Here is a 6,352-nt window from a genome sequence, read left to right as displayed (position 1 = left end):
GATGGCACTGAGAAACCATTAAAGTAAAGACATACACATAAATGTACATATGTACAGTACTAGGTTACCAAGTAAACATATTCAAGAATATTTACATATATGCTTGGTTATCAAGTAGATATTTGAAGGAATATAGACATATATGCAAGGTTATCAAGTAGATATTTGAAGGAATATAGACATATATGCAAGGTTACCAAGTAGATATTTGAAAGAATATAGACATATATGCAAGGTTACTAAGTAGATATTTGAAGGAATATGCACATATATGCAAGGTTACCAAGTAGATATTTGAAGGAATATATACCTATATGCAAGGTTACCAAGTAGATATTTGAAGGAATATAGACATATATGCAAGGTTATCAAGTAGATATTTGAAGGAATATAGACATATATGCAAGGTTACCAAGTAGATATTTGAAAGAATATAGACATATATGCAAGGTTACTAAGTAGATATTTGAAGGAATATGCACATATATGCAAGGTTACCAAGTAGATATTTGAAGGAATATATACCTATATGCAAGGTTACCAAGTAGATATTTGAAGGAATATAGACATATATGCAAGGTTATCAAGTAGATATTTGAAGGAATATAGACATATATGCAAGGTTACCAAGTAGATATTTGAAAGAATATAGACATATATGCAAGGTTACTAAGTAGATATTTGAAGGAATATGCACATATATGCAAGGTTACCAAGTAGATATTTGAAGGAATATATACCTATATGCAAGGTTACCAAGTAGATATTTGAAGGAATATGCACATATATGCAAGGTTACCAAGTAGATATATAAAGGAATATGGATATATTTGCAAGGTTACCAAGTAGATATATGAAGGAATATGGACATATATGCGAGGTTACTAAGTAGATATAGGAAGGAGTATGGATATGGATGCAAGGTTGCCATAGTAACCTCAGTGTATAGTCTAAAAGCAATTACTAATCCTGAGTGATTTAGTTTTGAAAGATGATTAGATGAAGCCTATGATGACCTACTCTTATGTTACCCACATTTTAGCTATTATTCAGAAGATATGAAGAGGCATCGAAGGTTGTATAGTTATTTGTAAATAGCTGTAAGAATATAGACAAACATAAATCATAACACCCTCACTTTAAGTTAGTTTTTAATCTCTTAGGCTACACCACTACTATTACTGAGATAATAAAAAAAGTGAGTTTATGCCATAAATGACGAAGAACACAACAAATTACTAGGTAGATCTATAACTATAACAGCTACTGTATATCTCTAAAGCAAAGAAATTACTCTCTGCTTAACGACTGCAAGCTTGTTTCATGCCGATTGCTATAGATGTCTACCATCACCTCTCTGCTTAACGACTGCAAGCTTGTTTCATGCCGATTGTTATAGTTGTCTACCATCACCTCTCTGCTTAACGACTGCAAGCTTGTTTCATGCCGATTGCTATAGATGTCTACCATCACCTCTCTTTTAATGCCACATCAAAGAACTATTGCAGACTATTCTTGATTTCAGGATTCTATTACCACTTCACATGAAACAATCTGTTGAAATAAGATTGACAACTAATTTTTATTCAAGATTATATTGATTATATTGATTGTATACACAAGCGGCAGCGTGTTAACATTGGACCTCCATGACGGTTAGTGAGCGGTCTTCAGCTTCTTTCTTGCTATTTATAGAGTGAGAGAGAGTTTGGTTTGAGGGATTTAAGTACACTTAGTTTAGGAGTTACGACTACTGTAAATAGAAAGTTGATAAGAGAGTTAATCAGTGAGTTAAGCAGCGCAAGGCAGACAGAGCTCATAGGTGGAGTACGATAACGGGCTAGATGAGTGCTGAGTCACACTGACAGTTCCGTAGAGACACAGACTAAAGGTAAGGATTATTGCGCTAGATCTTCTTCGTATGGATCTATACAGATAGGTGGAGCAAACTTTGCTCTCGTATCGTTTGATTTCATCCTTCGGTGTCTTCTCAGTCCATATGTTTGATGGGGCTGGATGTTATTCATAGGTGTAGAAGTAAGGATATTCTCAGGGTTTAGCGTTCTTTTAAGGAAGGTCTCTTTTTACATGTAAATATAAGTTGGGAAAGGCCTGTTTACATTTGATAAAAAGCTAGTGTAAATACGTTCCTAAAGGAGCCTCTAAACAACTTCCTCTTTGTCTAAGTTTAGAGTTAAACTATTCTTTCAATTTCCTTCTATGATGTAATTCTCTTCACATAAGCCATTGCTTTTCCTTCAACTAAGCTGGCGATTTGCAGATAGTTGTGGTGAAATCCGATTGAGATAACACAACACAGTGTAGATCTGGTCAGCCCAGCTGACACGTAAGTCCATCTGTACAATCCTAAAAGAAATGTGGCTCGTCACACTACTTCTCGACTCTTAGTTAGATAAAGTATTCATTCCCATAAGAGATGCAAGAGAAGCATGACAAGTGTGCTTATGGAAAATGCTTATCTAATTGAAAAGCAAGGGAGGCTTCATCTTTTGTTTTGTGCTTCAAAGACTCGAATGACAAACTTATTTACAATTTTACCAACTTGGTAATATTTGTTAAAGACCAAACTGAACTTTCAGATGGGTCAAGAAAGGACACAAACAGCAAAAAAATAAGGAGTGAAGTTGTTGTCAATAGTCTCTTTCTGATTTATGAGTAGCTGTAGCTCTTCTGATCGTTTAGATATCTAGGTGCCACAAACATGTAAACAAGAGTTGTTTCCTCCACATTGATACTGTTTGGTTATCAATCAATTCACTCTATAAGTTATAAACCTGAAGAATATGATTATGAAACTTTCAGAAATAAAGCGTCATAATTCATCACACTTTGAAGCCTTGGCTACTTACCTACTTCCTTTTCTATTGAAGAATATAAGCTTTTCGCTGCTCATGGTGTGATGCAATGTATTTAACAACCGATTTTTAGTAATTATTGAGCAGCAAACCTTTTCAAGTACATTTGCGAATAATCAGGAAACCAACACTTGTTAACAGAGCATGAACTGAAGTTGTATGCAGTCTGGTGATTCTCACCGAAGAACACATGAAAAATTAAAACAGCTATTATAATTATCAACAACCTTTGTCTCATGAGCAGCATTTATAGTAATCCCAAAGGGCTCAGAGAAGTCTATGCTGTGCTATATACTCTGTGCTATAAGTCTCATGTCCTTGACATAGTTTTGGTAAATGAGACACGAAGCTCAACTCCCCTCAGATGAGTGAAGATTTTATTCTTATTCTACAATAGTTATACCACCTATTCATATGATTCTACTACTGATCGAGCTGTCAGCTTCCTCTGAGTGACATCGATGTAGAGATAGAAATTTTAAAAACTAGCTTGTTTAATCTTTCTTATTTTTTGTGACAAAAATCCTAGTTTTTACTTCGAGTTTTTCTCACGACTGAACCTTTTAGTTCTGAATTGTTGTTAGTTTTGCTCTCCATTTCTTTCTATTTCATAGAACTAGCATTGCCTAGTAACAACACTCACATCTTTCATAGTATCGAAGCTGCCCGTAAGCATTCAGAGTTTTCTAGCCACTTACTACACAATCAAGCCAACATTGTTAGCCGCTTTTGTAAGCTTTTCATCGCAGAATTTCCGGTTGACATTTTGGGAAAAAAATAGACCTCATCTCAGAAAATATGAATGACTAAGATTTCTTCAACTATATATTTAATGATCTCTCTTTCGCAGTCTTTCGAGGTAACTACGACTATCTATGATTGCGGCATGCATATGACAGCAAATCTCTAATCAGATCAAATCAGCTGCCATGAATTTGTATTTATTTGCCTCTATTTTAAATTTCTCTTAGCTACATCTTTCGAGCAGTGTTTTGGCTTTCCTCGATTTCTCCTACCATCACATAGATGTGACTAGATAATAGTTGACATCGGAGCTGGTCTTGTTGCACTCTGTGTACACGACTCAATCATCTCAGATTTTTTAATAAGGCTATCAGCCATCGATAATAGGCCTGTCTGTTTTAAAATTTCAACATTTATGATCTTGTCCTTAATTAGGGGTGTACAAAAGTGGCCAACGCAAAGTATGAGAAACCACAAACCGGGAAAGCTTTGCAACTTCTGATGGCATCATTTTCTGATCAAGACTACTATCACTGTTGGTTTATTCCTTGCTCTTACTTGTACAAAACATAAGCATTAAAATGTAAAGAAAATGATTAATGAAAGTCAAGGCAAACCAAAAAGTATAAATGAAGCTTGTAATCTACAGAACACCATTTTAACCTGTTCAAACATGAAAATGTGACATGCATGTTATGGTAGGCATCGCATGAATTGGAAGAGTAGCGTGCTGCGGAGACCTTATGAGTACATAAGTTAGCGATGCGATCTGTTGTGAAAATTGGACCATTTTCAACAGTCTATTACGGGACAGTTATAGGTTTTCACCTCATTTCAACTTACTTGATATGAACAAATTGCATGCAACATCTAGCAAATACTTTGAAAAAATCATTGTTAGCTGCTTTAACAATCTTCTACCTAATATCCATTCTCTTAGCAGAAACAGTTATTTTGAATATTAAACGTTAAACTGTTTATTTTCTTTAGTGACTAGCTGTTGTCATTTTGTTTCATTTTATGGATGTTGTATGACAGGGTTTAAAAATATTTCTGTTCTAAATGAAATTACTGCCCACAAAGTAATATATAAATTTTAAGGCATTACTATACATTTGAATAAGAGCTGACTATGTTCAGATGACATAGAAATTAGAGTTACCTTCTCTTACCTAAGAGAAGGTGACACACTTTAAAGCATTACTTCATTAAACAATTTTTAACGAAGGCAGCTAACTCTGAAAAGGCAGACTATTGTACCTCATAATCACGAGAGGGCACTGAACTCTCTCCACAATGTAGCCTACAGTCTCAGTCATACAGCGCATATGGTCTCACGCCTCGAGCTGTAGAAGCTATTTACAAGTAAGTCCAGGGCTAAATAGTTGAACAATTCAGTTATGGCTGGATTGTTGGTAAGTAGTGTAACTATAGTTATCTTAATCTCTAGGAGTAACCTGCACGTAAATCTGACAAACAGGAACAGAGCTTGATAAAAAGACAAACATGAACATTCATGCTGTGATATAACGTCTCAGGTCAGTAAGCCAGATCATGGTTAACTCTTCCATAGCTGATTAATCTGTTAGTTCATAATAATCTCACTCATAGGTGATATATATAGGAATGACGAGAGTGTCAAGGTACCTACCTTTTGACTAACATACAGTTTAGGCCGCGTGCTGTCTGCTAGTTCAGTCGATCACCTTGGAATAGGCCAAATACATACCAGAAGGCTATGCAAATCACTAAGCTATTGTAAGCTATCAGAGCTTTTAATAGCTCCTAATTCATAGGCTAGGGGTTTCATAACCTACACATACATAAGGTCTGGCTTCAGCAGAGGGAATGGAATGTCTGGTAAATATCTCCACTCACCTATTCTAGTCGTACAAGTCAGTTGAGACAGCTGTGAGGTTATGCATCATCATACGGCTTATAGGTAGTTTGAGTCATACATGAAGTCATCTTTTTGAGTCTTCCTATTATTGACTCACCGGAGAGAAATACTGGAGAACATCGGCCCACTTTTATTAACTACCACTGCGGCCCTGACACCAAGTTCATCACCATTATCGACAATTGTTGTTCTTCGACTTTTACACGCCATTGTTGTTTCAATTCATTATTCATGTTTAGTTGCACTTAATAGACTCTTTCTCCTGGTAATGACAGAGACAGAAATAAATTAAATAAGAAAATAATAAATTAACAGAACAAACGAAATCACTAAAATCGGAGTCTTCTTTCCTTACAGATCTAGCAGTAGATTTCTTTGTATCTTACGTTTAGGAGAAGTGGTTCACCAAATGTGGTCTTAAGAAGTGTGTGCCAATCTCCATTGGTACATTTATGACAATCTCCATTTGTTATAAATATATTGAACTTTATTGAACTTGTGTCAGTCTATGCAATATCAACAAAGGAGCCTGCTAAAAGCTAACATCCCTCATAATTATTAGCCAAAGCAATTTGGTAACGCAGGAATTTCTTGTCGTAAACAGACAACTTCTTTTCATGTGGTAACATTGTGTGAACTGAATCACATCGACAGGTAATTGACAGGAAATAAAGCCCTTGTAAACCTAGTAAACACAGGAATATCATGGAGTGTGAACTATCAGTACACAAAGAATTATAAAGCCGTTGGCACAGTGTACACAATGTTATGATTTGTTTTCTTGTCTCAGTAATATAAATATAATTCTATTTTCACATGATAGCAATTTACC

This window comes from Watersipora subatra, chromosome 2 (assembly GCF_963576615.1).
Source record: "Watersipora subatra chromosome 2, tzWatSuba1.1, whole genome shotgun sequence".
NCBI lineage: Eukaryota > Metazoa > Bryozoa > Gymnolaemata > Cheilostomatida > Watersiporidae > Watersipora > Watersipora subatra.
This window is presented reverse-complemented; position numbering follows the sequence as displayed.